General features: G+C 30.9%; 1 long non-coding RNA gene across 1 annotated transcript; it reads left to right on the plus strand.

Annotated features, from left to right (window-relative positions):
* The first annotated feature begins 2508 nt into the window (after window positions 1-2508).
* Window positions 2509-5649, plus strand: LOC136070247 (uncharacterized). Its single transcript, XR_010631535.1, has 2 exons — window positions 2509-2798; window positions 4083-5649. It is a non-coding gene; the product is annotated as an uncharacterized LOC136070247 (long non-coding RNA).
* Window positions 5650-7408: the final 1759 nt, after the last annotated feature.

Here is a 7408-nt window from a genome sequence, read left to right on the forward strand (position 1 = left end):
ACCCACTCGTTTTGAGAGAGAAAAAACATATACCTATATAGAGTATACTTTTTTTTTTTGTATATTGAGGAGTATAGTTGGAAATTTAAATTGTAACTTTGTTTTGCCACTAAAGAGCCCAAGTGCATGTGGATCTGACAGGAAATAATTACTGCTCAAAAATTGTACTCATGCGTGAGTAAGCAGTTCTTAATTTCTGGATTGCAAATTGCTCTAGCCATAGTCCCGTGCGATGTGCGATAATGCTTTAAACTGTTAAATGAAAAACTTATATAGAATATCCAAAATATTTTAAAGTAATAAGTAATAATATAAAGTAATGTTGCGATAACATGAACAGTTTTTTGTTAAATTAATGATGTAATACAAGATTAAGGGGATAAAGAATTTAAACTATAGATAAAAAGTTACATAAATTAGAAATTAGTTGTTATGTGGTGTAATATCTTTTAAAAAAAATGTGGTGTAATAAGTTGATTATTTGTTTAATCAATTTTTTTTTCTGAAATTTTTAATCATAATTTTTGTGTCTACATTGGCTTGGAGTTAGCATAAAAAATTTGTAAATTCATGTAAATGTTTAGTTGGCTTATGAAAATATCATCTAAAATTTATGATGTCACGTTTATGTTATTGAAGTATAATAGTGGTAAGTTAAACACTCGGTGAAAATAGTGATATCCTATTAATAAAATTTTATTATAATCCAAAATATATAAAGAAGTTGGGTGTAAAGCTAAATGAAAAATTACTCTTACAAAGTGCCACATGATAGAATTGCATGGTTTCTCACGAGATGTTTTCTCTTTCACATATAATTTTTTTTTTTTTAAAGAAACCATATAAATGATTCAATGAATGTGCCACTTGGCAGAACCTCATACTCTCTTATATGAGGTCTCTGCTTTATATATATATATATATATATATTGATTGGCCGTGGTCCCACGTGATGCATGGATAATGCTTTAAAATGTTATATGAAAAACTTATATAGAATATCCAAAATATTTTAAAGTAATAAGTAATAACATGAAATAATGTTGTGATAACATGAAGAGTTTTTTGTTAAATAATGATGTAATACAAAATTAAGGGTATAGAGAATTTAAACTATAGATAAAAAGTTACATAAATTAGAAATTAGTTATTATGTGGTGTAATATCTTCTTAAAATAAATGTGGTGTAATAAGTTTTTGTTTAATCATTTATTTTTTTATGAAATTTTTAATCATAATTTTTGTTTCTACACTGGCTTGGAGTTAGCATAAAAAATTTGTAAATTCATGTAAATGTTTAGTTGGCTTTTGGAAATATCATCTAAAATTTATGATGTCACGTTTATGTTATTGAAGTATGATGGTGGTGTAACACCTTGACCTAACTATATAATTAAATTATATGTTCGAGTGGTTAAGTATAATTAATATTTTAAGCTACTTTCTTTCAATAATTAATAGAAGAGTATTTAATAAACATATTATTTTATAATGTCATTGAATAAGAATTGTAAATGTAGGGACTCAATTTGGATTTGACCCTGAATATGAATGGGTTTTCAGCCCAACAAGCCCAAACAATAAATTTGTAGAGAGTGGGTTAAAGGTTTAGATGCTGGCCGTCGTTCACCAAGCCTGAACTCTCTTTTATTAAGAAAAACTTAGAATTAATTTGCAACGGGGAGAATGCTCCTCGGCCTGTGGCCGAGGAGCCCCTTTTCTTCTCCTTTTTTCTCCCTCCTCTTCTTTACTTTACTTGCTTTTCTTATATAGTCTTCATCTTCTTATCCTCTTCTTCCATCTGTTGATCATCCATTCGCCTCCCTTCTGGCCATCCGTCCCATCAGAGGCCTTATCAGTACTCAAGTGGTTCACTCTGATCAACGTTGCCCTGCTAAGGGGTTATATCCCCATTAATGCGGCCAGAGGGGTTAGGTGAATGCATTAAGTGCGAATGTGACAGTTTGCTCTGGGATTGTCTCCTCCCAAAAATTATCCCTAGTATGCCGAGGACGGAGAGGTCCTCGGCGTGGGTCAAAAAGGGGCTTTGTCTGACTTAGCCTTGGCTGGTCAGTCCTCCTCGGCGCTGGCCTTGGGCCTACTACGCGATGGGCTATGGCTGTCAGGCCCACGGACCCCACAGTAAATATTATAAATAATTGAAATGGCTATTTGTATTATAAATATATACTTAGTATGTACAAAATTATATTAAGTGGTTTAAGTTATTAAATACATAATTGGTGTTTTAATTAAGCATGATGCATGAAATATTATAGTAGAAATTCCACCCACATGAAACCAATGGAGATTCAACACATAATGCCAAAGTACCATGCAATGAACAAGCTCCACCTCATCCCTTCTTTAACTTTTCAATGTAACTAGAATTTCCAAGAAACTGTCTTGCTCTCATTTTCCACGGGTCCACACATTGAAAGAAAGACAAGACTCCATCTCATCTCTTCTTTGACTTTCTCAAAATATCTAGAATATCTAAGAAGCCTCTCTATTCCCACTGATCCACCCAAATCAAAATTCTCATCTCACTTTACTCTCTTCTCTTAAGGAAAGAGCTAGAAGCTCTCTTGAGTCTTCTCTCAAACCCATGGGTCAACACACCAAAAGAAAGATAAAGCTTTATTTCATTTCTTCTTCTTAATCCCTCAAAGAAACTAGAAGACTCAAATACTCTCTTAAGCTCTCTACCTCTCATACTTTTGGGTTCACTAGGAAAGGGAAATCCTTTCATGCAATAGTGATTCTACTTCTATTTCCACTCAAGAACCAGAAACTTGGTAAGGATTCTAGCTACTCTCATCTTAGTATCCATGATTTCTTTAAAGAATTTTAGTAATGGTATTTGTGGTTTGTAAAATTAAGAAATCATGAACTTGTAAGTCTATATATATATAAATATATATAGTGTTTTAAGAAGCTTTGAAACTGTTTTGGTGATTTGTTGAAGGTAGATTAGGGTTTTTACTAATTAATGATTGTATATGATTAAGGAAGTAAGAAAAAGTTAGGATGAGTACTTTTGATGTTACTGCTGGAATTTTTGTTGTATGTAATTTTGCTATAAATGGTTAAATGACTGTATATAAGTGTTTTCTAACATGTCTAATGAGTGTATAAAAATTCCCATATGATAATAAGACTATTTGCAATCATTTTATAATTTTACAAGAAAATGGTGCAAATCTATCACTGTGACAGATTCTGTGTTTATACATGATAAATTATGCATTAAATTGTATACAGTGAATTTGGATGCTAGAGTTATTTCCTATGAAATAAGACACATGGTTGTAATGGAAGTGATCTCACAGCATTTGGATCAATATAAAAATAATGGTTTAATTTCTAATTTGCATGAAATTCTGTCAGGACAGATTTGGGTATACTGTATTGTATGATTTTTAGTAAATTATGGTTTTATGGTTTGATTCTAAAATTGATATAGTATTTACTAGACATCTAGAGAAGTGGCTCTATAAAATTGCATGAGAATTGGATGTGAATTGGTAGCCTATTTGTATTTTATAAGTCAAGTACATGCTACTAGAACAAACAGTGAACAGTAAGGGACATTCCTAACTTTGAGGATTTAATTCTAAAGTTAGGGTGAATGATTTGATCTATAATTTATTATGCTCATCGTTTGGTATGTTTGGATCATAGCTAAATTTTGTATAATTTGGTTCAAGTTTTAGTACTTAAAAGGGGGGTTCTAAACCATCCAACTATTATTTTTATGAAGTTGTTTTGTTCAATGCGTTGTATGTTGTCATGCGAGTGTATATGTTTACATGACCATGCTTAAAAGAGTATATATTTATGCATGCATTATTGCCTTAATCTCAAAGCACCTTTTGTAATGAGGTTGGCTCTTCTAGAGATAAGATATTAATATGAGAATGTTGATTTTTTCTTAGTTTGGTACATCATTTGTTTATGTGTGCATTATATGTGTGGGATTAGGACTTTCTTGATTTTAAGAGATAGACTTTGAAATAAATGTGTAAGTTCATCATAAGGAATAACTGATAGTAAGTAATAAGCTTTGATATTTGGTTTAGGTGTAACCAGTTCCCAAGTCTAAGCTCCTTCGACTATAGACTTTCGATTCCTTTGCTTTCAGGTAAGAGATAAGTTATATGAGCATTTGGTAAGTCATGAGCCTATTTTAAAGTATATTATGCATTAAAAGGTTTTGATTAAAAATATGACATATAATCATGTTTTAGACAAAAATATCTTCATGAGTTCTTAAAACCTTATGTATATGATTTAAGCATATTAATGCTATTACTAAATCCACGAACATGATGTTTAAAGAAAATAATGGAGATGCTTTTATTATGAAATGTTATGCAAATTATGAATTTTAGTATGATGTACAAGTATGAAATATTTTTGGGTTATGTCCTCTGATGATTTGAACTCTGCTAGTAAGGGTTTAATTACTGGTTTTTCATGTAAAATGTTATCTGATTGGCCATTAAAAGTGGGACTGGCTCTGCTGTACCCGCTCTTGTTGGTTACAGCCAACTTGTAGAGGAAGTCAACCGACCCCCATGGTTGAAGATATGTATCATGATGTGATCCCAAGAATACCTGGTATTGGGGGGAATGTTGGATGCCTAGCATAGTGGTGCTAAAAGCCTCCCAAATAAGTACAGATTTATCAGTTATGGGCTGACCAATATGTTATGAACAGCTATATTATTTTATTGATTATGAGAGAGTGATTTTGTTTAAATGCATTATGAAACGCTAAAAGCTCTGATGAAAATAAGTTTCTGATGAAAAGAAAAGCGGTTCTTTAAAGATAAGAGTTTCTGAAGTTCTGTTATGCTTTAAAGATAAAAAATCTGATGAAAAAGTTTTAGTGTTCTATAAAGATAAAGTTTCTGATGAAAGTACAAATTTATGTTAAAAAGTTATCAAATATATGTTACTTATGAAATGTTAAGTTTTATGACTATGAAAGTTATAATATTTTATGAGAATAAGTTTATAAATATAAGTTTTCTTATTCGTCAAGATGTGTCTAGTTTAAGATAAAGTTACCAATTATCTAATTTAAGTTAAAATAATTATTTTGTAACGAGAATATATATATATATATATATATGTAGGTATATGATTCTAAACAATCAATATTATATTTGGTGACTTTCTAAGAAGTGAAAGAAATTCAATCCGAAAGGTTTTGGTTATATTATTCTAATAAGAAAAAGGAGAACAATTATTTATCTATGAAAAATATATAAGTTATTATTATGAATAGTATAAAATACTATGCATGAAAAGATGTTCTTCTATCTGAATATTCATAGAATGAAATGATTTGATTTACATGCATCCTTATTAAATTCTCATATATCTTACCTTTAATGAGCTATGTAGCTCACCCCTTTCACTCTTTCAGTCAACATGTTTTATTTTGGAGCAGAAGGAGCCTTAGTTGAGTTTTGGAAGGAGCTGGTTTTAGTTTTATATGTATAGATCCTAAATTAGCAATTTAATGTTTAGATTTGTAGTATGGTGTATTTTAGGATATAATGAAAGTTGTGTACCTTAAAGTATTAAGAGATGTATTATGTGAAAGTGTGGAAATTGAATGACAGGTGGATTATGTTATATTTTGAGTACAGTGTAGATGCTCTGAATATCAAGATGTAAAGAAACAAGAATGAAAGTAAGAGGGAAGCTTTTATTAAAAGTTTAATTGGTTCTTGTTAATACCAGGCTTAGGCTTGATATTAACAAACCAATCATGGTCATAAATCCAAGTATTGGCTTTGGGGCGTGACAAGTGGTAAGTTAAACACTTAGTGAAAATGGTGATATCCTATTAATAGAATTTTATTATAGTCCAAAATATATTAAAAAGTTGGGTGTAAAGCTAAATGAAAAATTACTCTTACAAAGTGCAATATGACAGAATTGCGTGGTCTCTCATGTGATGTTTTTTCTTGCTCATATAATTTTTTTAAAACCATATAAAATTCTTATACACACACACACATAATTAATGCATACTTATAGATAATTAATGTGTATTCACTTCATTGACACATTCAATGAACTAAAAGTTATACATAAATGTAAACTTTGATGATGTGAAAGCTTAAATGAAAGAGGCTTAACGAATGTGCTACTTAGTGGAACCTCGTGCTCTCTCACTTGAGGTCTTTGCTTTTACATATATATATATATATATATTGATGATTACGTGCTAAATATGTATTATGAAAAATTAATAAAGTCTAATTGTATAGCATTAGCACTAATTTCTTATTTATTTGTACATATAAACCATCCAAAAAAAAAAAAAAGGTTTATATGATTTTGTACAAATTGGCGAGATGGAAAAATCGTCACCCAAGAAATCAAATCCAAGCATTTGAATCCAATGTTATGAGTCAAGATCTAGTCCAAAACAAAAGACCTCTTAAGCTAGGGTTAGTTGCAAACTGATTCCATGGGCTATCAATTTTGTATTATTGATTCTTGAGATTTAAGAATTGTTCAAATTGATCCCTCTATCTTAATGTCCGTTAACTATAACTGACAAAAAAACAAGAAAGTAAAAAATGGTGTGCTTGTTACCACTCTACTATTAAAAAAAAGTCATTTTAAAAACAATGGAATTAAGATGGAGTGGTTAATTTAAATAGTTCTTAAGCCTCGGGAGTCAATAATACATAATTGATAACACAGGATTTTGCAAAGAACTCAGGCTTTCTCGCCGATTCCAACAAGTCCTGACTCAAAAACTTCAGCTCTGAACCATAACCAAACTCCTCCAACTCCCAGGACTGGAATAAGAATGCTGATAGCAACAACCACCAACTGATGAAATCCATTGTTTTCAATGTACGTAACTTGAGGAGTATTGTTGGAAATTTAAATAACTTTCTTTTGCCACTAAAAGAGCTGTCAGTATCACAAGAAATTATATTACAGCTCAAATTTGTACTCATGCGTGAGTAAGAACTAAGAAGTTCTTTCTGGATTGAAAATGTTTTCTACCCTCTTCTGTAAAATTACGTGCTAATTAAGTATATGAAAAATGGTGAAAAATTAGTCAGTGTAATTGTATAGCATTACTCTTTTTTATTAACGTGTTGTATGAGAATTGAAGTATTTGGTTCTACCAATTACAACTTCTCATGCATCATTTTTTCTTCCTCTTATATAGTAACTGTAGGGGCTCAATTTGAATTGAGTGTTGGGTTTTCAGCCCAACAAGCCCAAACAATACATTTATAGAGAGTGGGCTGACAGGCTTAGGTGCTGGCCGTTGATCACCATGCCCAAACTTATCTTTAAAAATGGCTAAGTATTTTCTTACAAATGAGGAAATGCTCCTCGGCCTGTGGCCGAGGAGGCCTTT

Source organism: Quercus suber, unplaced genomic scaffold, assembly GCF_002906115.3.
Source record: "Quercus suber isolate HL8 unplaced genomic scaffold, Cork oak 2.0 scaffold_221, whole genome shotgun sequence".
NCBI lineage: Eukaryota > Viridiplantae > Streptophyta > Magnoliopsida > Fagales > Fagaceae > Quercus > Quercus suber.